The 25,115-nt window shown below is 41.3% G+C and overlaps 40 non-coding genes across 40 annotated transcripts; all 40 read left to right on the forward strand.

Moving 5' to 3' along the window:
- Window positions 1-277: 277 nt before the first annotated feature.
- Trnas-uga (transfer RNA serine (anticodon UGA)) lies at window positions 278-359 on the forward strand. Its single transcript has one exon. It is a non-coding gene; the product is annotated as a tRNA-Ser (tRNA).
- Window positions 360-712: 353 nt separating this feature from the next.
- Window positions 713-794, forward strand: Trnas-cga (transfer RNA serine (anticodon CGA)). Its single transcript has one exon. It is a non-coding gene; the product is annotated as a tRNA-Ser (tRNA).
- A 514-nt stretch (window positions 795-1,308) lies between these two features.
- Window positions 1,309-1,390, forward strand: Trnas-uga (transfer RNA serine (anticodon UGA)). The gene has a single exon. It is a non-coding gene; the product is annotated as a tRNA-Ser (tRNA).
- Window positions 1,391-1,904: 514 nt separating this feature from the next.
- Trnas-uga (transfer RNA serine (anticodon UGA)) lies at window positions 1,905-1,986 on the forward strand. The gene has a single exon. It is a non-coding gene; the product is annotated as a tRNA-Ser (tRNA).
- Window positions 1,987-2,500: 514 nt separating this feature from the next.
- On the forward strand, window positions 2,501-2,582 carry Trnas-uga (transfer RNA serine (anticodon UGA)). Its single transcript has one exon. It is a non-coding gene; the product is annotated as a tRNA-Ser (tRNA).
- A 514-nt stretch (window positions 2,583-3,096) lies between these two features.
- Window positions 3,097-3,178, forward strand: Trnas-uga (transfer RNA serine (anticodon UGA)). Its single transcript has one exon. It is a non-coding gene; the product is annotated as a tRNA-Ser (tRNA).
- A 514-nt stretch (window positions 3,179-3,692) lies between these two features.
- Trnas-uga (transfer RNA serine (anticodon UGA)) lies at window positions 3,693-3,774 on the forward strand. Its single transcript has one exon. It is a non-coding gene; the product is annotated as a tRNA-Ser (tRNA).
- Window positions 3,775-4,288: 514 nt separating this feature from the next.
- On the forward strand, window positions 4,289-4,370 carry Trnas-uga (transfer RNA serine (anticodon UGA)). The gene has a single exon. It is a non-coding gene; the product is annotated as a tRNA-Ser (tRNA).
- A 514-nt stretch (window positions 4,371-4,884) lies between these two features.
- On the forward strand, window positions 4,885-4,966 carry Trnas-uga (transfer RNA serine (anticodon UGA)). The gene has a single exon. It is a non-coding gene; the product is annotated as a tRNA-Ser (tRNA).
- Window positions 4,967-5,480: 514 nt separating this feature from the next.
- Window positions 5,481-5,562, forward strand: Trnas-uga (transfer RNA serine (anticodon UGA)). The gene has a single exon. It is a non-coding gene; the product is annotated as a tRNA-Ser (tRNA).
- Window positions 5,563-5,915: 353 nt separating this feature from the next.
- Trnas-uga (transfer RNA serine (anticodon UGA)) lies at window positions 5,916-5,997 on the forward strand. The gene has a single exon. It is a non-coding gene; the product is annotated as a tRNA-Ser (tRNA).
- Window positions 5,998-6,511: 514 nt separating this feature from the next.
- Trnas-uga (transfer RNA serine (anticodon UGA)) lies at window positions 6,512-6,593 on the forward strand. Its single transcript has one exon. It is a non-coding gene; the product is annotated as a tRNA-Ser (tRNA).
- Window positions 6,594-6,946: 353 nt separating this feature from the next.
- Window positions 6,947-7,028, forward strand: Trnas-cga (transfer RNA serine (anticodon CGA)). The gene has a single exon. It is a non-coding gene; the product is annotated as a tRNA-Ser (tRNA).
- Window positions 7,029-7,381: 353 nt separating this feature from the next.
- Trnas-uga (transfer RNA serine (anticodon UGA)) lies at window positions 7,382-7,463 on the forward strand. The gene has a single exon. It is a non-coding gene; the product is annotated as a tRNA-Ser (tRNA).
- Window positions 7,464-7,977: 514 nt separating this feature from the next.
- On the forward strand, window positions 7,978-8,059 carry Trnas-uga (transfer RNA serine (anticodon UGA)). The gene has a single exon. It is a non-coding gene; the product is annotated as a tRNA-Ser (tRNA).
- A 353-nt stretch (window positions 8,060-8,412) lies between these two features.
- On the forward strand, window positions 8,413-8,494 carry Trnas-cga (transfer RNA serine (anticodon CGA)). Its single transcript has one exon. It is a non-coding gene; the product is annotated as a tRNA-Ser (tRNA).
- Window positions 8,495-9,008: 514 nt separating this feature from the next.
- Window positions 9,009-9,090, forward strand: Trnas-uga (transfer RNA serine (anticodon UGA)). The gene has a single exon. It is a non-coding gene; the product is annotated as a tRNA-Ser (tRNA).
- Window positions 9,091-10,635: 1,545 nt separating this feature from the next.
- Window positions 10,636-10,717, forward strand: Trnas-uga (transfer RNA serine (anticodon UGA)). The gene has a single exon. It is a non-coding gene; the product is annotated as a tRNA-Ser (tRNA).
- A 353-nt stretch (window positions 10,718-11,070) lies between these two features.
- Window positions 11,071-11,152, forward strand: Trnas-uga (transfer RNA serine (anticodon UGA)). The gene has a single exon. It is a non-coding gene; the product is annotated as a tRNA-Ser (tRNA).
- Window positions 11,153-11,505: 353 nt separating this feature from the next.
- Window positions 11,506-11,587, forward strand: Trnas-cga (transfer RNA serine (anticodon CGA)). Its single transcript has one exon. It is a non-coding gene; the product is annotated as a tRNA-Ser (tRNA).
- Window positions 11,588-12,101: 514 nt separating this feature from the next.
- On the forward strand, window positions 12,102-12,183 carry Trnas-uga (transfer RNA serine (anticodon UGA)). The gene has a single exon. It is a non-coding gene; the product is annotated as a tRNA-Ser (tRNA).
- A 788-nt stretch (window positions 12,184-12,971) lies between these two features.
- Trnas-uga (transfer RNA serine (anticodon UGA)) lies at window positions 12,972-13,053 on the forward strand. The gene has a single exon. It is a non-coding gene; the product is annotated as a tRNA-Ser (tRNA).
- A 514-nt stretch (window positions 13,054-13,567) lies between these two features.
- Window positions 13,568-13,649, forward strand: Trnas-uga (transfer RNA serine (anticodon UGA)). Its single transcript has one exon. It is a non-coding gene; the product is annotated as a tRNA-Ser (tRNA).
- Window positions 13,650-14,002: 353 nt separating this feature from the next.
- On the forward strand, window positions 14,003-14,084 carry Trnas-cga (transfer RNA serine (anticodon CGA)). The gene has a single exon. It is a non-coding gene; the product is annotated as a tRNA-Ser (tRNA).
- Window positions 14,085-14,598: 514 nt separating this feature from the next.
- Trnas-uga (transfer RNA serine (anticodon UGA)) lies at window positions 14,599-14,680 on the forward strand. The gene has a single exon. It is a non-coding gene; the product is annotated as a tRNA-Ser (tRNA).
- Window positions 14,681-15,629: 949 nt separating this feature from the next.
- Trnas-cga (transfer RNA serine (anticodon CGA)) lies at window positions 15,630-15,711 on the forward strand. Its single transcript has one exon. It is a non-coding gene; the product is annotated as a tRNA-Ser (tRNA).
- Window positions 15,712-16,064: 353 nt separating this feature from the next.
- On the forward strand, window positions 16,065-16,146 carry Trnaa-cgc (transfer RNA alanine (anticodon CGC)). Its single transcript has one exon. It is a non-coding gene; the product is annotated as a tRNA-Ala (tRNA).
- Window positions 16,147-16,660: 514 nt separating this feature from the next.
- Window positions 16,661-16,742, forward strand: Trnas-uga (transfer RNA serine (anticodon UGA)). The gene has a single exon. It is a non-coding gene; the product is annotated as a tRNA-Ser (tRNA).
- A 514-nt stretch (window positions 16,743-17,256) lies between these two features.
- Window positions 17,257-17,338, forward strand: Trnas-uga (transfer RNA serine (anticodon UGA)). The gene has a single exon. It is a non-coding gene; the product is annotated as a tRNA-Ser (tRNA).
- Window positions 17,339-17,852: 514 nt separating this feature from the next.
- Window positions 17,853-17,934, forward strand: Trnas-uga (transfer RNA serine (anticodon UGA)). The gene has a single exon. It is a non-coding gene; the product is annotated as a tRNA-Ser (tRNA).
- Window positions 17,935-18,883: 949 nt separating this feature from the next.
- Window positions 18,884-18,965, forward strand: Trnas-uga (transfer RNA serine (anticodon UGA)). The gene has a single exon. It is a non-coding gene; the product is annotated as a tRNA-Ser (tRNA).
- Window positions 18,966-19,318: 353 nt separating this feature from the next.
- Trnas-uga (transfer RNA serine (anticodon UGA)) lies at window positions 19,319-19,400 on the forward strand. Its single transcript has one exon. It is a non-coding gene; the product is annotated as a tRNA-Ser (tRNA).
- Window positions 19,401-19,753: 353 nt separating this feature from the next.
- On the forward strand, window positions 19,754-19,835 carry Trnas-cga (transfer RNA serine (anticodon CGA)). Its single transcript has one exon. It is a non-coding gene; the product is annotated as a tRNA-Ser (tRNA).
- A 79-nt stretch (window positions 19,836-19,914) lies between these two features.
- On the forward strand, window positions 19,915-19,996 carry Trnas-uga (transfer RNA serine (anticodon UGA)). The gene has a single exon. It is a non-coding gene; the product is annotated as a tRNA-Ser (tRNA).
- Window positions 19,997-20,945: 949 nt separating this feature from the next.
- Window positions 20,946-21,027, forward strand: Trnas-uga (transfer RNA serine (anticodon UGA)). The gene has a single exon. It is a non-coding gene; the product is annotated as a tRNA-Ser (tRNA).
- A 1,819-nt stretch (window positions 21,028-22,846) lies between these two features.
- Window positions 22,847-22,928, forward strand: Trnas-uga (transfer RNA serine (anticodon UGA)). The gene has a single exon. It is a non-coding gene; the product is annotated as a tRNA-Ser (tRNA).
- A 788-nt stretch (window positions 22,929-23,716) lies between these two features.
- On the forward strand, window positions 23,717-23,798 carry Trnas-uga (transfer RNA serine (anticodon UGA)). The gene has a single exon. It is a non-coding gene; the product is annotated as a tRNA-Ser (tRNA).
- Window positions 23,799-24,151: 353 nt separating this feature from the next.
- Window positions 24,152-24,233, forward strand: Trnas-cga (transfer RNA serine (anticodon CGA)). The gene has a single exon. It is a non-coding gene; the product is annotated as a tRNA-Ser (tRNA).
- Window positions 24,234-24,312: 79 nt separating this feature from the next.
- Window positions 24,313-24,394, forward strand: Trnas-uga (transfer RNA serine (anticodon UGA)). The gene has a single exon. It is a non-coding gene; the product is annotated as a tRNA-Ser (tRNA).
- Window positions 24,395-24,907: 513 nt separating this feature from the next.
- Window positions 24,908-24,989, forward strand: Trnas-uga (transfer RNA serine (anticodon UGA)). The gene has a single exon. It is a non-coding gene; the product is annotated as a tRNA-Ser (tRNA).
- Window positions 24,990-25,115: the final 126 nt, after the last annotated feature.

The following is a 25,115-nucleotide window of genomic DNA, read 5'->3' on the forward strand; positions in this document are numbered from 1 at the left end:
ATGACACAAAATATGACAAAAGACTGGCCCGAGTAGAAAGTAGACAGCTAAACTGTAGAGTGGGAGAAAGAAAATGAAAGAAATCGTAGACAAAATTTAGAAAATCAGTTGAAATATTTGTTAGTTTATTTCCTAAACATTGTGTGCTGTGTATGGACGAGTGTGTCGAGGATAGAATTTGTTATTGTGCATTTGGAATAGTATTGATGTGTCATTTTGAGCTGGTGAAACCCTCCCAAGAAGTTGCTTGAGTCTGTTTGACTTGACTGCCGTGAGTGCTGTGATGGCCGAGTGGTTAAGGCGTTGGACTTGAAATCCAATGGGTTATTCCCGCGCAGGTTCGAATCCTGTTCACAGCGTATCTTTTTGCATGTTGTGTGATTAACATCTTTCTTTTGGCATCTCGTTTGAAAGCCCACTGGTGAATACTGTTGGATGACACAAAATATGACAAAAGACTGGCCCGAGTAGAAAGTAGACAGCTAAACTGTAGAGTGGGAGAAAGAAAATGAAAGAAATCGTAGACAAAATTTAGAAAGTCAGATGAAATGTTTGTTGTTTTATTTCTTAAACATTGTGTGCTGTGTATGGACGAGTTTGTCGAGGATAGAATTTGTTATTGTGCATTTGGAATAGTATTGATGTGTCATTTTGAACTGGTGAAACCCTCCCAAGAAGTTGCTTGAGTCTGTTTGACTTGACTGCCGTGAGTGCTGTGATGGCCGAGTGGTTAAGGCGTTGGACTCGAAATCCAATGGGTTATTCCCGCGCAGGTTCGAATCCTGTTCACAGCGCATCTTTTTGCATGTTGTGTGATTAACATCTTTCTTTTGGCATCTCGTTTGAAAGCCCACTGGTGAATACTGTTGGATGACACAAAATATGACAAAAGACTGGCCCGAGTAGAAAGTAGACAGCTAAACTGTAGAGTGGGAGAAAGAAAATGAAAGAAATCGTAGACAAAATTTAGAAAGTCAGATGAAATGTTTGTTGTTTTATTTCTTAAACATTGTGTGCTGTGTATGGACGAGTTTGTCGAGGATAGAATTTGTTATTGTGCATTTGGAATAGTATTGATGTGTCATTTTGAGCTGGTGAAACCCTCCCAAGAAGTTGCTTGAGTCTGTTTGACTTGACTGCCGTGAGTGCTGTGATGGCCGAGTGGTTAAGGCGTTGGACTCGAAATCCAGTGGGATATTCCTGCGCAGGTTCGAATCCTGTTCACAGCGTCTTACTTTTAGTTTTGCTATTTAACTAAAGCTGACTTTCTACAAGATAGTTCCTTTACTAGTGAGGGGATATGGGAGAGCTGTGATGGCCGAGTGGTTAAGGCGTTGGACTTGAAATCCAATGGGTTATTCCCGCGCAGGTTCGAATCCTGTTCACAGCGTATCTTTTTGCATGTTGTGTTATTAACGTCTTTCTTTTGGCATCTCGTTTGAAAGGCCACTAGTGAATACTGTTGGATGACACAAAATATGACAAAAGACTGGCCCGAGTAGAAAGTAGACAGCTAAACTGTAGAGTGGGAGAAAGAAATTGAAAGAAATCGTAGACAAAATTTAGAAAGTCAGATGAAATGTTTGTTATTTTATTTCTTAAACATTGTGTGCTGTGTATGGACGAGTGTGTCGAGGATAGAATTTGTTATTGTGCATTTGGAATAGTATTGATGTGTCATTTTGAGCTGGTGAAACCCTCCCAAGAAGTTGCTTGAGTCTGTTTGACTTGACTGCCGTGAGTGCTGTGATGGCCGACTGGTTAAGGCGTTGGACTCGAAATCCAATGGGATATTCCCGCGCAGGTTCGAATCCTTTTCACAGCGTCTTACTTTTAGTTTTGCTATTTAACTAAAGCTGACTTTCTACAAGATAGTTCCTTTACTAGTGAGGGGATATGGGAGAGCTGTGATGGCCGAGTGGTTAAGGCGTTGGACTTGAAATCCAATGGGTTATTCCCGCGCAGGTTCGAATCCTGTTCACAGCGTATCTTTTTGCATGTTGTGTGATTAACATGTTTCTTTTGGCATCTCGTTTGAAAGCCCACTGGTGAATACTGTTGGATGACACAAAATATGACAAAAGACTGGCCCGAGTAGAAAGTAGACAGCTAAACTGTAGAGTGGGAGAAAGAAAATGAAAGAAATCGTAGACAAAATTTAGAAAGTCAGATGAAATGTTTGTTGTTTTATTTCTTAAACATTGTGTGCTGTGTATGGACGAGTTTGTCGAGGATAGAATTTGTTATTGTGCATTTGGAATAGTATTGATGTGTCATTTTGAGCTGGTGAAACCCTCCCAAGAAGTTGCTTGAGTCTGTTTGACTTGACTGCCGTGAGTGCTGTGATGGCCGAGTGGTTAAGGCGTTGGACTCGAAATCCAGTGGGATATTCCTGCGCAGGTTCGAATCCTGTTCACAGCGTCTTACTTTTAGTTTTGCTATTTAACTAAAGCTGACTTTCTACAAGATAGTTCCTTTACTAGTGAGGGGATATGGGAGAGCTGTGATGGCCGAGTGGTTAAGGCGTTGGACTTGAAATCCAATGGGTTATTCCCGCGCAGGTTCGAATCCTGTTCACAGCGTATCTTTTTGCATGTTGTGTGATTAACGTCTTTCTTTTGGCATCTCGTTTGAAAGGCCACTGGTGAATACTGTTGGATGACACAAAATATGACAAAAGACTGGCCCGAGTAGAAAGTAGACAGCTAAACTGTAGAGTGGGAGAAAGAAAATGAAAGAAATCGTAGACAAAATTTAGAAAATCAGTTGAAATATTTGTTAGTTTATTTCCTAGACATTGTGTGCTGTGTATGGACGAGTGTGTCGAGGATAGAATTTGTTATTGTGCATTTGGAATAGTATTGATGTGTCATTTTGAACTGGTGAAACCCTCCCAAGAAGTTGCTTGAGTCTGTTTGACTTGACTGCCGTGAGTGCTGTGATGGCCGACTGGTTGAGGCGTTGGACTCGAAATCCAATGGGATATTCCCGCGCAGGTTCGAATCCTGTTCACAGCGTCTTACTTTTAGTTTTGCTATTTAACTAAAGCTGACTTTCTACAAGATAGTTCCTTTACTAGTGAGGGGATATGGGAGAGCTGTGATGGCCGAGTGGTTAAGGCGTTGGACTTGAAATCCAATGGGTTTTTCCCGCGCAGGTTCGAATCCTGTTCACAGCGTATCTTTTTGCATGTTGTGTGATTAACATCTTTCTTTTGGCATCTCGTTTGAAAGCCCACTGGTGAATACTGTTGGATGACACAAAATATGACAAAAGACTGGCCCGAGTAGAAAGTAGACAGCTAAACTGTAGAGTGGGAGAAAGAAAATGAAAGAAATCGTAGACAAAATTTAGAAAATCAGTTGAAATGTTTGTTATTTTATTTCTTAAACATTGTGTGCTGTGTATGGACGAGTGTGTCGAGGATAGAATTTGTTATTGTGCATTTGGAATAGTATTGATGTGTCATTTTGAGCTGGTGAAACCCTCCCAAGAAGTTGCTTGAGTCTGTTTGACTTGACTGCCGTGAGTGCTGTGATGGCCGAGTGGTTAAGGCGTTGGACTCGAAATCAAGTGGGATATTCCTGCGCAGGTTCGAATCCTGTTCACAGCGTCTTACTTTTAGTTTTGCTATTTAACTAAAGCTGACTTTCTACAAGATAGTTCCTTTACTAGTGAGGGGATATGGGAGAGCTGTGATGGCCGAGTGGTTAAGGCGTTGGACTTGAAATCCAATGGGTTATTCCCGCGCAGGTTCGAATCCTGTTCACAGCGTATCTTTTTGCATGTTGTGTTATTAACGTCTTTCTTTTGGCATCTCGTTTGAAAGGCCACTAGTGAATACTGTTGGATGACACAAAATATGACAAAAGACTGGCCCGAGTAGAAAGTAGACAGCTAAACTGTAGAGTGGGAGAAAGAAATTGAAAGAAATCGTAGACAAAATTTAGAAAGTCAGATGAAATGTTTGTTATTTTATTTCTTAAACATTGTGTGCTGTGTATGGACGAGTGTGTCGAGGATAGAATTTGTTATTGTGCATTTGGAATAGTATTGATGTGTCATTTTGAGCTGGTGAAACCCTCCCAAGAAGTTGCTTGAGTCTGTTTGACTTGACTGCCGTGAGTGCTGTGATGGCCGACTGGTTAAGGCGTTGGACTCGAAATCCAATGGGATATTCCTGCGCAGGTTCGAATCCTGTTCACAGCGTCTTACTTTTAGTTTTGCTATTTAACTAAAGCTGACTTTCTACAAGATAGTTCCTTTACTAGTGAGGGGATATGGGAGAGCTGTGATGGCCGAGTGGTTAAGGCGTTGGACTTGAAATCCAATGGGTTATTCCCGCGCAGGTTCGAATCCTGTTCACAGCGTATCTTTTTGCATGTTGTGTGATTAACATGTTTCTTTTGGCATCTCGTTTGAAAGCCCACTGGTGAATACTGTTGGATGACACAAAATATGACAAAAGACTGGCCCGAGTAGAAAGTAGACAGCTAAACTGTAGAGTGGGAGAAAGAAAATGAAAGAAATCGTAGACAAAATTTAGAAAGTCAGATGAAATGTTTGTTGTTTTATTTCTTAAACATTGTGTGCTGTGTATGGACGAGTTTGTCGAGGATAGAATTTGTTATTGTGCATTTGGAATAGTATTGATGTGTCATTTTGAGCTGGTGAAACCCTCCCAAGAAGTTGCTTGAGTCTGTTTGACTTGACTGCCGTGAGTGCTGTGATGGCCGAGTGGTTAAGGCGTTGGACTCGAAATCCAGTGGGATATTCCTGCGCAGGTTCGAATCCTGTTCACAGCGTCTTACTTTTAGTTTTGCTATTTAACTAAAGCTGACTTTCTACAAGATAGTTCCTTTACTAGTGAGGGGATATGGGAGAGCTGTGATGGCCGAGTGGTTAAGGCGTTGGACTTGAAATCCAATGGGTTATTCCCGCGCAGGTTCGAATCCTGTTCACAGCGTATCTTTTTGCATGTTGTGTGATTAACGTCTTTCTTTTGGCATCTCGTTTGAAAGGCCACTGGTGAATACTGTTGGATGACACAAAATATGACAAAAGACTGGCCCGAGTAGAAAGTAGACAGCTAAACTGTAGAGTGGGAGAAAGAAAATGAAAGAAATCGTAGACAAAATTTAGAAAATCAGTTGAAATATTTGTTAGTTTATTTCCTAGACATTGTGTGCTGTGTATGGACGAGTGTGTCGAGGATAGAATTTGTTATTGTGCATTTGGAATAGTATTGATGTGTCATTTTGAACTGGTGAAACCCTCCCAAGAAGTTGCTTGAGTCTGTTTGACTTGACTGCCGTGAGTGCTGTGATGGCCGACTGGTTGAGGCGTTGGACTCGAAATCCAATGGGATATTCCCGCGCAGGTTCGAATCCTGTTCACAGCGTCTTACTTTTAGTTTTGCTATTTAACTAAAGCTGACTTTCTACAAGATAGTTCCTTTACTAGTGAGGGGATATGGGAGAGCTGTGATGGCCGAGTGGTTAAGGCGTTGGACTTGAAATCCAATGGGTTTTTCCCGCGCAGGTTCGAATCCTGTTCACAGCGTATCTTTTTGCATGTTGTGTGATTAACATCTTTCTTTTGGCATCTCGTTTGAAAGCCCACTGGTGAATACTGTTGGATGACACAAAATATGACAAAAGACTGGCCCGAGTAGAAAGTAGACAGCTAAACTGTAGAGTGGGAGAAAGAAAATGAAAGAAATCATAGACAAAATTTAGAAAATCAGTTGAAATATTTGTTAGTTTATTTCCTAAACATTGTGTGCTGTGTATGGACGAGTGTGTCGAGGATAGAATTTGTTATTGTGCATTTGGAATAGTATTGATGTGTCATTTTGAGCTGGTGAAACCCTCCCAAGAAGTTGCTTGAGTCTGTTTGACTTGACTGCCGTGAGTGCTGTGATGGCCGAGTGGTTAAGGCGTTGGACTTGAAATCCAATGGGTTATTCCCGCGCAGGTTCGAATCCTGTTCACAGCGTATCTTTTTGCATGTTGTGTGATTAACATGTTTCTTTTGGCATCTCGTTTGAAAGCCCACTGGTGAATACTGTTGGATGACACAAAATATGACAAAAGACTGGCCCGAGTAGAAAGTAGACAGCTAAACTGTAGAGTGGGAGAAAGAAAATGAAAGAAATCGTAGACAAAATTTAGAAAGTCAGATGAAATGTTTGTTGTTTTATTTCTTAAACATTGTGTGCTGTGTATGGACGAGTTTGTCGAGGATAGAATTTGTTATTGTGCATTTGGAATAGTATTGATGTGTCATTTTGAGCTGGTGAAACCCTCCCAAGAAGTTGCTTGAGTCTGTTTGACTTGACTGCCGTGAGTGCTGTGATGGCCGAGTGGTTGAGGCGTTGGACTCGAAATCCAATGGGATATTCCCGCGCAGGTTCGAATCCTGTTCACAGCGTCTTACTTTTAGTTTTGCTATTTAACTAAAGCTGACTTTCTACAAGATAGTTCCTTTACTAGTGAGGGGATATGGGAGAGCTGTGATGGCCGAGTGGTTAAGGCGTTGGACTTGAAATCCAATGGGTTATTCCCGCGCAGGTTCGAATCCTGTTCACAGCGTATCTTTTTGCATGTTGTGTGATTAACGTCTTTCTTTTGGCATCTCGTTTGAAAGGCCACTGGTGAATACTGTTGGATGACACAAAATATGACAAAAGACTGGCCCGAGTAGAAAGTAGACAGCTCAACTGTAGAGTGGGAGAAAGAAAATGAAAGAAATCGTAGACAAAATTTAGAAAGTCAGATGAAATGTTTGTTATTTTATTTCCTAAACATTGTGTGCTGTGTATGGACGAGTGTGTCGAGGATAGAATTTGTTATTGTGCATTTGGAATAGTATTGATGTGTCATTTTGAGCTGGTGAAACCCTCCCAAGAAGTTGCTTGAGTCTGTTTGACTTGACTGCCGTGAGTGCTGTGATGGCCGAGTGGTTAAGGCGTTGGACTCGAAATCCAATGGGTTATTCCCGCGCAGGTTCGAATCCTGTTCACAGCGCATCTTTTTGCATGTTGTGTGATTAACATCTTTCTTTTGGCATCTCGTTTGAAAGGCCACTGGTGAATACTGTTGGATGACACAAAATATGACAAAAGACTGGCCCGAGTAGAAAGTAGACAGCTAAACTGTAGAGTGGGAGAAAGAAAATGAAAGAAATCGTAGACAAAATTTAGAAAATCAGTTGAAATATTTGTTAGTTTATTTCCTAAACATTGTGTGCTGTGTATGGACGAGTGTGTCGAGGATAGAATTTGTTATTGTGCATTTGGAATAGTATTGATGTGTCATTTTGAGCTGGTGAAACCCTCCCAAGAAGTTGCTTGAGTCTGTTTGACTTGACTGCCGTGAGTGCTGTGATGGCCGAGTGGTTAAGGCGTTGGACTTGAAATCCAATGGGTTATTCCCGCGCAGGTTCGAATCCTGTTCACAGCGTATCTTTTTGCATGTTGTGTGATTAACATGTTTCTTTTGGCATCTCGTTTGAAAGCCCACTGGTGAATACTGTTGGATGACACAAAATATGACAAAAGACTGGCCCGAGTAGAAAGTAGACAGCTAAACTGTAGAGTGGGAGAAAGAAAATGAAAGAAATCGTAGACAAAATTTAGAAAGTCAGATGAAATGTTTGTTGTTTTATTTCTTAAACATTGTGTGCTGTGTATGGACGAGTTTGTCGAGGATAGAATTTGTTATTGTGCATTTGGAATAGTATTGATGTGTCATTTTGAGCTGGTGAAACCCTCCCAAGAAGTTGCTTGAGTCTGTTTGACTTGACTGCCGTGAGTGCTGTGATGGCCGAGTGGTTGAGGCGTTGGACTCGAAATCCAATGGGATATTCCCGCGCAGGTTCGAATCCTGTTCACAGCGTCTTACTTTTAGTTTTGCTATTTAACTAAAGCTGACTTTCTACAAGATAGTTCCTTTACTAGTGAGGGGATATGGGAGAGCTGTGATGGCCGAGTGGTTAAGGCGTTGGACTTGAAATCCAATGGGTTATTCCCGCGCAGGTTCGAATCCTGTTCACAGCGTATCTTTTTGCATGTTGTGTGATTAACGTCTTTCTTTTGGCATCTCGTTTGAAAGGCCACTGGTGAATACTGTTGGATGACACAAAATATGACAAAAGACTGGCCCGAGTAGAAAGTAGACAGCTCAACTGTAGAGTGGGAGAAAGAAAATGAAAGAAATCGTAGACAAAATTTAGAAAGTCAGATGAAATGTTTGTTATTTTATTTCCTAAACATTGTGTGCTGTGTATGGACGAGTGTGTCGAGGATAGAATTTGTTATTGTGCATTTGGAATAGTATTGATGTGTCATTTTGAGCTGGTGAAACCCTCCCAAGAAGTTGCTTGAGTCTGTTTGACTTGACTGCCGTGAGTGCTGTGATGGCCGAGTGGTTAAGGCGTTGGACTCGAAATCCAATGGGTTATTCCCGCGCAGGTTCGAATCCTGTTCACAGCGCATCTTTTTGCATGTTGTGTGATTAACATCTTTCTTTTGGCATCTCGTTTGAAAGGCCACTGGTGAATACTGTTGGATGACACAAAATATGACAAAAGACTGGCCCGAGTAGAAAGTAGACAGCTAAACTGTAGAGTGGGAGAAAGAAAATGAAAGAAATCGTAGACAAAATTTAGAAAGTCAGATGAAATGTTTGTTGTTTTATTTCTTAAACATTGTGTGCTGTGTATGGACGAGTTTGTCGAGGATAGAATTTGTTATTGTGCATTTGGAATAGTATTGATGTGTCATTTTGAGCTGGTGAAACCCTCCCAAGAAGTTGCTTGAGTCTGTTTGACTTGACTGCCGTGAGTGCTGTGATGGCCGAGTGGTTAAGGCGTTGGACTCGAAATCCAGTGGGATATTCCTGCGCAGGTTCGAATCCTGTTCACAGCGTCTTACTTTTAGTTTTGCTATTTAACTAAAGCTGACTTTCTACAAGATAGTTCCTTTACTAGTGAGGGGATATGGGAGAGCTGTGATGGCCGAGTGGTTAAGGCGTTGGACTTGAAATCCAATGGGTTATTCCCGCGCAGGTTCGAATCCTGTTCACAGCGTATCTTTTTGCATGTTGTGTTATTAACGTCTTTCTTTTGGCATCTCGTTTGAAAGGCCACTAGTGAATACTGTTGGATGACACAAAATATGACAAAAGACTGGCCCGAGTAGAAAGTAGACAGCTAAACTGTAGAGTGGGAGAAAGAAATTGAAAGAAATCGTAGACAAAATTTAGAAAGTCAGATGAAATGTTTGTTGTTTTATTTCTTAAACATTGTGTGCTGTGTATGGACGAGTGTGTCGAGGATAGAATTTGTTATTGTGCATTTGGAATAGTATTGATGTGTCATTTTGAGCTGGTGAAACCCTCCCAAGAAGTTGCTTGAGTCTGTTTGACTTGACTGCCGTGAGTGCTGTGATGGCCGACTGGTTGAGGCGTTGGACTCGAAATCCAATGGGATATTCCCGCGCAGGTTCGAATCCTGTTCACAGCGTCTTACTTTTAGTTTTGCTATTTAACTAAAGCTGACTTTCTACAAGATAGTTCCTTTACTCGTGAGGGGATATGGGAGAGCTGTGATGGCCGAGTGGTTAAGGCGTTGGACTTGAAATCCAATGGGTTTTTCCCGTGCAGGTTCGAATCCTGTTCACAGCGTATCTTTTTGCATGTTGTGTGATTAACGTCTTTCTTTTGGCATCTCGTTTGAAAGGCCACTGGTGAATACTGTTGGATGACACAAAATATGACAAAAGACTGGCCCGAGTAGAAAGTAGACAGCTAAACTGTAGAGTGGGAGAAAGAAAATGAAAGAAATCGTAGACAAAATTTAGAAAGTCAGATGAAATGTTTGTTAGTTTATTTCCTAAACATTGTGTGCTGTGTATGGACGAGTGTGTCGAGGATAGAATTTGTTATTGTGCATTTGGAATAGTATTGATGTGTCATTTTGAGCTGGTGAAACCCTCCCAAGAAGTTGCTTGAGTCTGTTTGACTTGACTGCCGTGAGTGCTGTGATGGCCGAGTGGTTAAGGCGTTGGACTCGAAATTCAATGGGTTATTCCCGCGCAGGTTCGAATCCTGTTCACAGCGTATCTTTTTGCATGTTGTGTGATTAACGTCTTTCTTTTGGCATCTCGTTTGAAAGGCCACTGGTGAATACTGTTGGATGACACAAAATATGACAAAAGACTGGCCCGAGTAGAAAGTAGACAGCTAAACTGTAGAGTGGGAGAAAGAAAATGAAAGAAATCGTAGACAAAATTTAGAAAGTCAGATGAAATGTTTGTTGTTTTATTTCTTAAACATTGTGTGCTGTGTATGGACGAGTTTGTCGAGGATAGAATTTGTTATTGTGCATTTGGAATAGTATTGATGTGTCATTTTGAGCTGGTGAAACCCTCCCAAGAAGTTGCTTGAGTCTGTTTGACTTGACTGCCGTGAGTGCTGTGATGGCCGAGTGGTTAAGGCGTTGGACTCGAAATCCAGTGGGATATTCCTGCGCAGGTTCGAATCCTGTTCACAGCGTCTTACTTTTAGTTTTGCTATTTAACTAAAGCTGACTTTCTACAAGATAGTTCCTTTACTAGTGAGGGGATATGGGAGAGCTGTGATGGCCGAGTGGTTAAGGCGTTGGACTTGAAATCCAATGGGTTATTCCCGCGCAGGTTCGAATCCTGTTCACAGCGTATCTTTTTGCATGTTGTGTTATTAACGTCTTTCTTTTGGCATCTCGTTTGAAAGGCCACTAGTGAATACTGTTGGATGACACAAAATATGACAAAAGACTGGCCCGAGTAGAAAGTAGACAGCTAAACTGTAGAGTGGGAGAAAGAAATTGAAAGAAATCGTAGACAAAATTTAGAAAGTCAGATGAAATGTTTGTTGTTTTATTTCTTAAACATTGTGTGCTGTGTATGGACGAGTGTGTCGAGGATAGAATTTGTTATTGTGCATTTGGAATAGTATTGATGTGTCATTTTGAACTGGTGAAACCCTCCCAAGAAGTTGCTTGAGTCTGTTTGACTTGACTGCCGTGAGTGCTGTGATGGCCGAGTGGTTAAGGCGTTGGACTTGAAATCCAATGGGTTATTCCCGCGCAGGTTCGAATCCTGTTCACAGCGTATCTTTTTGCATGTTGTGTGATTAACATGTTTCTTTTGGCATCTCGTTTGAAAGCCCACTGGTGAATACTGTTGGATGACACAAAATATGACAAAAGACTGGCCCGAGTAGAAAGTAGACAGCTAAACTGTAGAGTTGGAGAAAGAAAATGAAAGAAATCGTAGACAAAATTTAGAAAGTCAGATGAAATGTTTGTTGTTTTATTTCTTAAACATTGTGTGCTGTGTATGGACGAGTTTGTCGAGGATAGAATTTGTTATTGTGCATTTGGAATAGTATTGATGTGTCATTTTGAGCTGGTGAAACCCTCCCAAGAAGTTGCTTGAGTCTGTTTGACTTGACTGCCGTGAGTGCTGTGATGGCCGAGTGGTTAAGGCGTTGGACTCGAAATCCAATGGGATATTCCCGCGCAGGTTCGAATCCTGTTCACAGCGTCTTACTTTTAGTTTTGCTATTTAACTAAAGCTGACTTTCTACAAGATAGTTCCTTTACTAGTGAGGGGATATGGGAGAGCTGTGATGGCCGAGTGGTTAAGGCGTTGGACTTGAAATCCAATGGGTTATTCCCGCGCAGGTTCGAATCCTGTTCACAGCCTATCTTTTTGCATGTTGTGTGATTAACGTCTTTCTTTTGGCATCTCGTTTGAAAGGCCACTGGTGAATACTGTTGGATGACACAAAATATGACAAAAGACTGGCCCGAGTAGAAAGTAGACAGCTAAACTGTAGAGTGGGAGAAAGAAAATGAAAGAAATCGTAGACAAAATTTAGAAAGTCAGATGAAATGTTTGTTATTTTAATTCCTAAACATTGTGTGCTGTGTATGGACGAGTGTGTCGAGGATAGAATTTGTTATTGTGCATTTGGAATAGTATTGATGTGTCATTTTGAGCTGGTGAAACCCTCCCAAGAAGTTGCTTGAGTCTGTTTGACTTGACTGCCGTGAGTGCTGTGATGGCCGAGTGGTTAAGGCGTTGGACTTGAAATCCAATGGGTTATTCCCGCGCAGGTTCGAATCCTGTTCACAGCGTATCTTTTTGCATGTTGTGTGATTAACATCTTTCTTTTGGCATCTCGTTTGAAAGCCCACTGGTGAATACTGTTGGATGACACAAAATATGACAAAAGACTGGCCCGAGTAGAAAGTAGACAGCTAAACTGTAGAGTGGGAGAAAGAAAATGAAAGAAATCGTAGACAAAATTTAGAAAGTCAGATGAAATGTTTGTTGTTTTATTTCTTAAACATTGTGTGCTGTGTATGGACGAGTTTGTCGAGGATAGAATTTGTTATTGTGCATTTGGAATAGTATTGATGTGTCATTTTGAGCTGGTGAAACCCTCCCAAGAAGTTGCTTGAGTCTGTTTGACTTGACTGCCGTGAGTGCTGTGATGGCCGAGTGGTTAAGGCGTTGGACTTGAAATCCAATGGGTTATTCCCGCGCAGGTTCGAATCCTGTTCACAGCCTATCTTTTTGCATGTTGTGTGATTAACGTCTTTCTTTTGGCATCTCGTTTGAAAGGCCACTGGTGAATACTGTTGGATGACACAAAATATGACAAAAGACTGGCCCGAGTAGAAAGTAGACAGCTCAACTGTAGAGTGGGAGAAAGAAAATGAAAGAAATCGTAGACAAAATTTAGAAAGTCAGATGAAATGTTTGTTATTTTAATTCCTAAACATTGTGTGCTGTGTATGGACGAGTGTGTCGAGGATAGAATTTGTTATTGTGCATTTGGAATAGTATTGATGTGTCATTTTGAGCTGGTGAAACCCTCCCAAGAAGTTGCTTGAGTCTGTTTGACTTGACTGCCGTGAGTGCTGTGATGGCCGAGTGGTTAAGGCGTTGGACTTGAAATCCAATGGGTTATTCCCGCGCAGGTTCGAATCCTGTTCACAGCGTATCTTTTTGCATGTTGTGTGATTAACATGTTTCTTTTGGCATCTCGTTTGAAAGCCCACTGGTGAATACTGTTGGATGACACAAAATATGACAAAAGACTGGCCCGAGTAGAAAGTAGACAGCTAAACTGTAGAGTGGGAGAAAGAAAATGAAAGAAATCGTAGACAAAATTTAGAAAGTCAGATGAAATGTTTGTTGTTTTATTTCTTAAACATTGTGTGCTGTGTATGGACGAGTTTGTCGAGGATAGAATTTGTTATTGTGCATTTGGAATAGTATTGATGTGTCATTTTGAGCTGGTGAAACCCTCCCAAGAAGTTGCTTGAGTCTGTTTGACTTGACTGCCGTGAGTGCTGTGATGGCCGAGTGGTTGAGGCGTTGGACTCGAAATCCAATGGGATATTCCCGCGCAGGTTCGAATCCTGTTCACAGCGTCTTACTTTTAGTTTTGCTATTTAACTAAAGCTGACTTTCTACAAGATAGTTCCTTTACTAGTGAGGGGATATGGGAGAGCTGTGATGGCCGAGTGGTTAAGGCGTTGGACTTGAAATCCAATGGGTTATTCCCGCGCAGGTTCGAATCCTGTTCACAGCGTATCTTTTTGCATGTTGTGTGATTAACGTCTTTCTTTTGGCATCTCGTTTGAAAGGCCACTGGTGAATACTGTTGGATGACACAAAATATGACAAAAGACTGGCCCGAGTAGAAAGTAGACAGCTCAACTGTAGAGTGGGAGAAAGAAAATGAAAGAAATCGTAGACAAAATTTAGAAAGTCAGATGAAATGTTTGTTATTTTATTTCCTAAACATTGTGTGCTGTGTATGGACGAGTGTGTCGAGGATAGAATTTGTTATTGTGCATTTGGAATAGTATTGATGTGTCATTTTGAGCTGGTGAAACCCTCCCAAGAAGTTGCTTGAGTCTGTTTGACTTGACTGCCGTGAGTGCTGTGATGGCCGAGTGGTTAAGGCGTTGGACTCGAAATCCAATGGGTTATTCCCGCGCAGGTTCGAATCCTGTTCACAGCGCATCTTTTTGCATGTTGTGTGATTAACATCTTTCTTTTGGCATCTCGTTTGAAAGGCCACTGGTGAATACTGTTGGATGACACAAAATATGACAAAAGACTGGCCCGAGTAGAAAGTAGACAGCTAAACTGTAGAGTGGGAGAAAGAAAATGAAAGAAATCGTAGACAAAATTTAGAAAGTCAGATGAAATGTTTGTTGTTTTATTTCTTAAACATTGTGTGCTGTGTATGGACGAGTTTGTCGAGGATAGAATTTGTTATTGTGCATTTGGAATAGTATTGATGTGTCATTTTGAGCTGGTGAAACCCTCCCAAGAAGTTGCTTGAGTCTGTTTGACTTGACTGCCGTGAGTGCTGTGATGGCCGAGTGGTTAAGGCGTTGGACTCGAAATCCAGTGGGATATTCCTGCGCAGGTTCGAATCCTGTTCACAGCGTCTTACTTTTAGTTTTGCTATTTAACTAAAGCTGACTTTCTACAAGATAGTTCCTTTACTAGTGAGGGGATATGGGAGAGCTGTGATGGCCGAGTGGTTAAGGCGTTGGACTTGAAATCCAATGGGTTATTCCCGCGCAGGTTCGAATCCTGTTCACAGCGTATCTTTTTGCATGTTGTGTTATTAACGTCTTTCTTTTGGCATCTCGTTTGAAAGGCCACTAGTGAATACTGTTGGATGACACAAAATATGACAAAAGACTGGCCCGAGTAGAAAGTAGACAGCTAAACTGTAGAGTGGGAGAAAGAAATTGAAAGAAATCGTAGACAAAATTTAGAAAGTCAGATGAAATGTTTGTTGTTTTATTTCTTAAACATTGTGTGCTGTGTATGGACGAGTGTGTCGAGGATAGAATTTGTTATTGTGCATTTGGAATAGTATTGATGTGTCATTTTGAGCTGGTGAAACCCTCCCAAGAAGTTGCTTGAGTCTGTTTGACTTGACTGCCGTGAGTGCTGTGATGGCCGACTGGTTGAGGCGTTGGACTCGAAATCCAATGGGATATTCCCGCGCAGGTTCGAATCCTGTTCACAGCGTCTTACTTTTAGTTTTGCTATTTAACTAAAGCTGACTTTCTACAAGATAGTTCCTTTACTCGTGAGGGGATATGGGAGAGCTGTGATGGCCGAGTGGTTAAGGCGTTGGACTTGAAATCCAATGGGTTTTTCCCGTGCAGGTTCGAATCCTGTTCACAGCGTATCTTTTTGCATGTTGTGTGATTAACGTCTTTCTTTTGGCATCTCGTTTGAAAGGCCACTAGTGAATACTGTTGGATGACACAAAATATGACAAAAGACTGGCCCGAGTAGAAAGTAGACAGCTAAACTGTAGAGTGGGAGAAAGAAAATGAAAGAAATCGTAGACAAAATTTAGAAAGTCAGATGAAATGTTTGTTAGTTTATTTCCTAAACATTGTGTGCTGTGTATGGACGAGTGTGTCGAGGATAGAATTTGTTATTGTGCATTTGGAATAGTATTGATGTGTCATTTTGAGCTGGTGAAACCCTCCCAAGAAGTTGCTTGAGTCTGTTTGACTTGACTGCCGTGAGTGCTGTGATGGCCGAGTGGTTAAGGCGTTGGACTCGAAATCCAATGGGTTTTTCCCGTGCAGGTTCGAATCCTGTTCACAGCGTATCTTTTTGCATGTTGTGTGATTAACGTCTTTCTTTTGGCATCTCGTTTGAAAGCCCACTGGTGAATACTGTTGGATGACACAAAATATGACAAAAGACTGGCCCGAGTAGAAAGTAGACAGCTAAACTGTAGAGTGGGAGAAAGAAAATGAAAGAAATCGTAGACAAAATTTAGAAAGTCAGATGAAATGTTTGTTGTTTTATTTCTTAAACATTGTGTGCTGTGTATGGACGAGTTTGTCGAGGATAGAATTTGTTATTGTGCATTTGGAATAGTATTGATGTGTCATTTTGAGCTGGTGAAACCCTCCCAAGAAGTTGCTTGAGTCTGTTTGACTTGACTGCCGTGAGTGCTGTGATGGCCGAGTGGTTAAGGCGTTGGACTCGCAATCCAGTGGGATATTCCTGCGCAGGTTCGAATCCTGTTCACAGCGTCTTACTTTTAGTTTTGCTATTTAACTAAAGCTGACTTTCTACAAGATAGTTCCTTTACTAGTGAGGGGATATGGGAGAGCTGTGATGGCCGAGTGGTTAAGGCGTTGGACTTGAAATCCAATGGGTTATTCCCGCGCAGGTTCGAATCCTGTTCACAGCCTATCTTTTTGCATGTTGTGTGATTAACGTCTTTCTTTTGGCATCTCGTTTGAAAGGCCACTGGTGAATACTGTTGGATGACACAAAATATGACAAAAGACTGGCCCGAGTAGAAAGTAGACAGCTCAACTGTAGAGTGGGAGAAAGAAAATGAAAGAAATCGTAGACAAAATTTAGAAAGTCAGATGAAATGTTTGTTATTTTAATTCCTAAACATTGTGTGCTGTGTATGGACGAGTGTGTCGAGGATAGAATTTGTTATTGTGCATTTGGAATAGTATTGATGTGTCATTTTGAGCTGGTGAAACCCTCCCAAGAAGTTGCTTGAGTCTGTTTGACTTGACTGCCGTGAGTGCTGTGATGGCCGAGTGGTTAAGGCGTTGGACTTGAAATCCAATGGGTTATTCCCGCGCAGGTTCGAATCCTGTTCACAGCGTATCTTTTTGCATGTTGTGTGATTAACATCTTTCTTTTGGCATCTCGTTTGAAAGGCCACTGGTGAATACTGTTGGATGACACAAAATATGACAAAAGACTGGCCCGAGTAGAAAGTAGACAGCTAAACTGTAGAGTGGGAGAAAGAAAATGAAAGAAATCGTAGACAAAATTTAGAAAGTCAGATGAAATGTTTATTGTTTTATTTCTTAAACATTGTGTGCTGTGTATGGACGAGTTTGTCGAGGATAGAATTTATTATTGTGCATTTGGAATAGTATTGATGTGTCATTTTGAGCTGGTGAAACCCTCCCAAGAAGTTGCTTGAGTCTGTTTGACTTGACTGCCGTGAGTGCTGTGATGGCCGAGTGGTTAAGGCGTTGGACTCGAAATCCAATGGGATATTCCTGCGCAGGTTCGAATCCTGTTCACAGCGTCTTATTTTTAGTTTTGCTATTTAACTAAAGCTGACTTTCTACAAGATAGTTCCTTTACTAGTGAGGGGATATGGGAGAGCTGTGATGGCCGAGTGGTTAAGGCGTTGGACTTGAAATCCAATGGGTTATTCCCGCGCAGGTTCGAATCCTGTTCACAGCGTATCTTTTTGCATGTTGTGTTATTAACGTCTTTCTTTTGGCATCTCGTTTGAAAGGCCACTGGTGAATACTGTTGGATGACACAAATTATGACAAAAGACTGGCCCGAGTAGAAAGTAGACAGCTAAACTGTAGAGTGGGAGAAAGAAAATGAAAGAAATCGTAGACAAAATTTAGAAAGTCAGATGAAATGTTTGTTATTTTATTTCCTAAACATTGTGTGCTGTGTATGGACGAGTTTGTCGAGGATAGAAGTTGTTATTGTGCATTTGGAATAGTATTGATGTGTCATTTTGAGCTGGTGAAACCCTCCCAAGAAGTTGCTTGAGTCTGTTTGACTTGACTGCCGTGAGTGCTGTGATGGCCGACTGGTTAAGGCGTTGGACTCGAAATCCAATGGGATATTCCCGCGCAGGTTCGAATCCTGTTCACAGCGTCTTACTTTTAGTTTTGCTATTTAACTAAAGCTGACTTTCTACAAGATAGTTCCTTTACTAGTGAGGGGATATGGGAGAGCTGTGATGGCCGAGTGGTTAAGGCGTTGGACTTGAAATCCAATGGGTTATTCCCGCGCAGGTTCGAATCCTGTTCACAGCGTATCTTTTTGCATGTTGTGTGATTAACATCTTTCTTTTGGCATCTCGTTTGAAAGGCCACTGGTGAATACTGTTGGATGACACAAAATATGACAAAAGACTGGCCCGAGTAGAAAGTAGACAGCTAAACTGTAGAGTGGGAGAAAGAAAATGAAAGAAATCGTAGACAAAATTTAGAAAGTCAGTTGAAATATTTGTTAGTTTATTTCCTAAACATTGTGTGCTGTGTATGGACGAGTGTGTCGAGGATAGAATTTGTTATTGTGCATTTGGAATAGTATTGATGTGTCATTTTGAACTGGTGAAACCCTCCCAAGAAGTTGCTTGAGTCTGTTTGACTTGACTGCCGTGAGTGCTGTGATGGCCGAGTGGTTAAGGCGTTGGACTTGAAATCCAATGGGTTATTCCCACGCAGGTTCGAATCCTGTTCACAGCGTATCTTTTTGCATGTTGTGTGATTAACATGTTTCTTTTGGCATCTCGTTTGAAAGCCCACTGGTGAATACTGTTGGATGACACAAAATATGACAAAAGACTGGCCCGAGTAGAAAGTAGACAGCTAAACTGTAGAGTGGGAGAAAGAAAATGAAAGAAATCGTAGACAAAATTTAGAAAGTCAGATGAAATGTTTGTTGTTTTATTTCTTAAACATTGTGTGCTGTGTATGGACGAGTTTGTCGAGGATAGAATTTGTTATTGTGCATTTGGAATAGTATTGATGTGTCATTTTGAGCTGGTGAAACCCTCCCAAGAAGTTGCTTGAGTCTGTTTGACTTTCCTGCCGTGAGTGCTGTGATGGCCGACTGGTTAAGGCGTTGGACTCGAAATCCAATGGGATATTCCCGCGCAGGTTCGAATCCTGTTCACAGCGTCTTACTTTTAGTTTTGCTATTTAACTAAAGCTGACTTTCTACAAGATAGTTCCTTTACTAGTGAGGGGATATGGGAGAGCTGTGATGGCCGAGTGGTTAAGGCGTTGGACTTGAAATCCAATGGGTTATTCCCGCGCAGGTTCGAATCCTGTTCACAGCGTATCTTTTTGCATGTTGTGTGGTTAACGTCTTTCTTTTGGCATCTCGTTTGAAAGGCCACTGGTGAATACTGTTGGATGACACAAAATATGACAAAAGACTGGCCCGAGTAGAAAGTAGACAGCCAAACTGTAGAGTTGGAGAAAGAAAATGAAAGAAATCGTAGACAAAATTTAGAAAGTCAGATGAAATGTTTGTTATTTTATTTCCTAAACATTGTGTGCTGTGTATGGACGAGTGTGTCGAGGATAGAATTTGTTATTGTGCATTTGGAATATTATTGATGTGTCATTTTGAGCTGGTGAAACCCTCCCAAGAAGTTGCTTGAGTCTGTTTGACTTTCCTGCCGTGAGTGCTGTGATGGCCGAGTGGTTAAGGCGTTGGACTTGAAATCCAATGGGTTATTCCCGCGCAGGTTCGAATCCTGTTCACAGCGTATCTTTTTGCATGTTGTGTGATTAACGTCTTTCTTTTGGCATCTCGTTTGAAAGGCCACTGGTGAATACTGTTGGATGACACAAAATATGACAAAAGACTGGCCCGAGTAGAAAGTAGACAGCTAAACTGTAGAGTGGGAGAAAGAAAATGAAAGAAATCGTAGACAAAATTTAGAAAGTCAGATGAAATGTTTGTTATTTTATTTCCTAAACATTGTGTGCTGTGTATGGACGAGTGTGTCGAGGATAGAATTTGTTATTGTGCATTTGGAATAGTATTGATGTGTCATTTTGAGCTGGTGAAACCCTCCCAAGAAGTTGCTTGAGTCTGTTTGACTTGACTGCCGTGAGTGCTGTGATGGCCGAGTGGTTAAGGCGTTGGACTCGAAATCCAATGGGATATTCCCGCGCAGGTTCGAATCCTGTTCACAGCGTCTTACTTTTAGTTTTGCTATTTAACTAAAGCTGACTTTCTACAAGATAGTTCCTTTACTAGTGAGGGGATATGGGAGAGCTGTGATGGCCGAGTGGTTAAGGCGTTGGACTTGAAATCCAATGGGTTATTCCCGCGCAGGTTCGAATCCTGTTCACAGCGTATCTTTTTGCATGTTGTGTGATTAACATCTTTCTTTTGGCATCTCGTTTGAAAGCCCACTGGTGAATACTGTTGGATGACACAAAATATGACAAAAGACTGGCCCGAGTAGAAAGTAGACAGCTAAACTGTAGAGTGGGAGAAAGAAAATGAAAGAAATCGTAGACAAAATTTAGAAAGTCAGTTGAAATATTTGTTAGTTTATTTCCTAAACATTGTGTGCTGTGTATGGACGAGTGTGTCGAGGATAGAATTTGTTATTGTGCATTTGGAATAGTATTGATGTGTCATTTTGAACTGGTGAAACCCTCCCAAGAAGTTGCTTGATTCTGTTTGACTTGACTGCCGTGAGTGCTGTGATGGCCGAGTGGTTAAGGCGTTGGACTTGAAATCCAATGGGTTATTCCCACGCAGGTTCGAATCCTGTTCACAGCGTATCTTTTTGCATGTTGCGTGATTAACATCTTTCTTTTGGCATCTCGTTTGAAAGCCCACTGGTGAATACTGTTGGATGACACAAAATATGACAAAAGACTGGCCCGAGTAGAAAGTAGACAGCTAAACTGTAGAGTGGGAGAAAGAAAATGAAAGAAATCGTAGACAAAATTTAGAAAGTCAGATGAAATGTTTGTTGTTTTATTTCTTAAACATTGTGTGCTGTGTATGGACGAGTTTGTCGAGGATAGAATTTGTTATTGTGCATTTGGAATAGTATTGATGTGTCATTTTGAGCTGGTGAAACCCTCCCAAGAAGTTGCTTGAGTCTGTTTGACTTGACTGCCGTGAGTGCTGTGATGGCCGAGTGGTTGAGGCGTTGGACTCGAAATCCAATGGGATATTCCCGCGCAGGTTCGAATCCTGTTCACAGCGTCTTACTTTTAGTTTTGCTATTTAACTAAAGCTGACTTTCTACAAGATAGTTCCTTTACTAGTGAGGGGATATGGGAGAGCTGTGATGGCCGAGTGGTTAAGGCGTTGGACTTGAAATCCAATGGGTTATTCCCGCGCAGGTTCGAATCCTGTTCACAGCGTATCTTTTTGCATGTTGTGTGGTTAACGTCTTTCTTTTGGCATCTCGTTTGAAAGGCCACTGGTGAATACTGTTGGATGACACAAAATATGACAAAAGACTGGCCCGAGTAGAAAGTAGAGAGCCAAACTTTAGAGTGGGAGAAAGAAAATGAAAGAAATCGTAGACAAAATTTAGAAAGTCAGATGAAATGTTTGTTATTTTATTTCCTAAACATTGTGTGCTGTGTATGGACGAGTGTGTCGAGGATAGAATTTGTTATTGTGCATTTGGAATAGTATTGATGTGTCATTTTGAGCTGGTGAAACCCTCCCAAGAAGTTGCTTGAGTCTGTCTGACTTTCCTGCCGTGAGTGCTGTGATGGCCGAGTGGTTAAGGCGTTGGACTTGAAATCCAATGGGTTATTTCCGCGCAGGTTCGAATCCTGTTCACAGCGTATCTTTTTGCATGTTGTGTGATTAACATCTTTCTTTTCTCATCTCGTTTGAAAGCCCACTGGTGAATACTGTTGGATGACACAAAATATGACAAAAGACTGGCCCGAGTAGAAAGTAGACAGCCAAACTGTAGAGTGGGAGAAAGAAAATGAAAGAAATCGTAGACAAAATTTAGAAAGTCAGATGAAATGTTTGTTATTTTATTTCCTAAACATTGTGTGCTGTGTATGGACGAGTGTGTCGAGGATAGAATTTGTTATTGTGCATTTGGAATAGTATTGATGTGTCATTTTGAGCTGGTGAAACCCTCCCAAGACGTTGCTTGAGTCTGTTTGACTTTCCTGCCGTGAGTGCTGTGATGGCCAACTGGTTGAGGCGTTGGACTCGAAATCCAATGGGATATTCCCGCGCAGGTTCGAATCCTGTTCACAGCGTCTTACTTTTAGTTTTGCTATTTAACTAAAGCTGACTTTCTACAAGATAGTTCCTTTACTAGTGAGGGGATATGGGAGAGCTGTGATGGCCGAGTGGTTAAGGCGTTGGACTTGAAATCCAATGGGTTATTCCCGCGCAGGTTCGAATCCTGTTCACAGCCTATCTTTTTGCATGTTGTGTGGTTAACGTCTTTCTTTTGGCATCTCGTTTGAAAGGCCACTGGTGAATACTGTTGCATGACACAAAATATGACAAAAGACTGGCCCGAGTAGAAAGTAGACAGCCAAACTGTAGAGTTGGAGAAAGAAAATGAAAGAAATCGTAGACAAAATTTAGAAAGTCAGATGAAATGTTTGTTATTTTATTTCCTAAACATTGTGTGCTGTGTATGGACGAGTGTGTCGAGGATAGAATTTGTTATTGTGCATTTGGAATAGTATTGATGTGTCATTTTGAGCTGGTGAAACCCTCCCAAGAAGTTGCTTGAGTCTGTTTGACTTTCCTGCCGTGAGTGCTGTGATGGTCGAGTGGTTAAGGCGTTGGACTTGAAATCCAATGGGTTATTCCCGCGCAGGTTCGAATCCTGTTCACAGCGTATCTTTTTGCATGTTGTGTGATTAACATCTTTCTTTTGGCATCTCGTTTGAAAGGCCACTGGTGAATACTGTTGGATGACACAAAATATGACAAAAGACTGGCCCGAGTAGAAAGTAGACAGCTAAACTGTAGAGTGGGAGAAAGAAAATGAAAGAAATCGTAGACAAAATTTAGAAAGTCAGATGAAATATTTGTTAGTTTATTTCCTAAACATTGTGTGCTGTGTATGGACGAGTGTGTCGAGGATAAAATTTGTTATTGTGCATTTGGAATAGTATTGATGTGTCATTTTGAACTGGTGAAACCCTCCCAAGAAGTTGCTTGAGTCTGTTTGACTTGACTGCCGTGAGTGCTGTGATGGCCGAGTGGTTAAGGCGTTGGACTTGAAATCCAATGGGTTATTCCCGCGCAGGTTCGAATCCTGTTCACAGCGTATCTTTTTGCATGTTGTGTGATTAACGTCTTTCTTTTGGCATCTCGTTTGAAAGGCCACTGGTTAATTTTGTTGGATGACACAAAATATGACAAAAGACTGGCCCGAGTAGAAAGTAGACAGCTAAACTGTAGAGTGGGAGAAAGAAAATGAAAGAAATCGTAGACAAAATTTAGAAAGTCAGATGAAATATTTGTTAGTTTATTTCCTAAACATTGTGTGCTGTGTATGGACGAGTGTGTCGAGGATAGAATTTGTTATTGTGCATTTGGAATAGTATTGATGTGTCATTTTGAGCTGGTGAAACCCTCCCAAGAAGTTGCTTGAGTCTGTTTGACTTTCCTGCCGTGAGTGCTGTAATGGCCGAGTGGTTAAGGCGTTGGACTTGAAATCCAATGGGCTATTCCCGCGCAGGTTCGAATCCTGTTCACAGCGTATCTTTTTGCATGTTGTGTGATTAACATCTTTCTTTTGGCATCTCGTTTGAAAGGCCACTGGTGAATACTGTTGGATGACACAAAATATGACAAAAGACTGGCCCGAGTAGAAAGTAGACAGCTAAACTGTAGAGTGGGAGAAAGAAAATGAAAGAAATCGTAGACAAAATTTAGAAAGTCAGATGAAATATTTGTTAGTTTATTTCCTAAACATTGTGTGCTGTGTATGGACGAGTGTGTCGAGGATAGAAGTTGTTATTGTGCATTTGGAATAGTATTGATGTGTCATTTTGAACTGGTGAAACCCTCCCAAGAAGTTGCTTGAGTCTGTTTGACTTTCCTGCCGTGAGTGCTGTGATGGCCGAGTGGTTAAGGCGTTGGACTTGAAATCCAATGGGTTATTCCCGCGCAGGTTCGAATCCTGTTCACAGCGTATCTTTTTGCATGTTGTGTGATTAACATCTTTCTTTTGGCATCTCGTTTGAAAGGCCACTGGTGAATACTGTTGGATGACACAAAATATGACAAAAGACTGGCCCGAGTAGAAAGTAGACAGCTAAACTGTAGAGTGGGAAAAAGAAAATGAAAGAAATCGTAGACAAAATTTAGAAAGTCAGATGAAATGTTTGTTGTTTTATTTCTTAAACATTGTGTGCTGTGTATGGACGAGTTTGTCGAGGATAGAATTTGTTATTGTGCATTTGGAATAGTATTGATGTGTCATTTTGAGCTGGTGAAACCCTCCCAAGAAGTTGCTTGAGTCTGTTTGACTTGACTGCCGTGAGTGCTGTGATGGCCGAGTGGTTAAGGCGTTGGACTCGAAATCCAATGGGATATTCCCGCGCAGGTTCGAATCCTGTTCACAGCGTCTTACTTTTAGTTTTGCTATTTAACTAAAGCTGACTTTCTACAAGATAGTTCCTTTACTAGTGAGGGGATATGGGAGAGCTGTGATGGCCGAGTGGTTAAGGCGTTGGACTTGAAATCCAATGGGTTATTCCCGCGCAGGTTCGAATCCTGTTCACAGCGTATCTTTTTGCATGTTGTGTGGTTAACGTCTTTCTTTTGGCATCTCGTTTGAAAGGCCACTGGTGAATACTGTTGGATGACACAAAATATGAAAAAGACTGGCCCGAGTAGAAAGTAGACAGCTCAACTGTAGAGTGGGAGAAAGAAAATGAAAGAAATCGTAGACAAAATTTAGAAAGTCAGATGAAATGTTTGTTATTTTATTTCCTAAACATTGTGTGCTGTGTATGGACGAGTGTGTCGAGGATAGAATTTGTTATTGTGCATTTGGAATAGTATTGATGTGTCATTTTGAGCTGGTGAAACCCTCCCAAGAAGTTGCTTGAGTCTGTTTGACTTGACTGCCATGAGTGCTGTGATGGCCGAGTGGTTGAGGCGTTGGACTCGAAATCCAATGGGATATTCCCGCGCAGGTTCGAATCCTGTTCACAGCGTCTTACTTTTAGTTTTGCTATTTAACTAAAGCTGACTTTCTACAAGATAGTTCCTTTACTAGTGAGGGGATATGGGAGAGCTGTGATGGCCGAGTGGTTAAGGCGTTGGACTTGAAATCCAATGGGTTATTCCCGCGCAGGTTCGAATCCTGTTCACAGCGTATCTTTTTGCATGTTGTGTGGTTAACGTCTTTCTTTTGGCATCTCGTTTGAAAGGCCACTGGTGAATACTGTTGGATGACACAAAATATGACAAAAGACTGGCCCGAGTAGAAAGTAGACAGCTG

This window comes from Haliotis asinina, chromosome 5 (assembly GCF_037392515.1).
Source record: "Haliotis asinina isolate JCU_RB_2024 chromosome 5, JCU_Hal_asi_v2, whole genome shotgun sequence".
Taxonomy (NCBI): Eukaryota; Metazoa; Mollusca; class Gastropoda; order Lepetellida; family Haliotidae; genus Haliotis; species Haliotis asinina.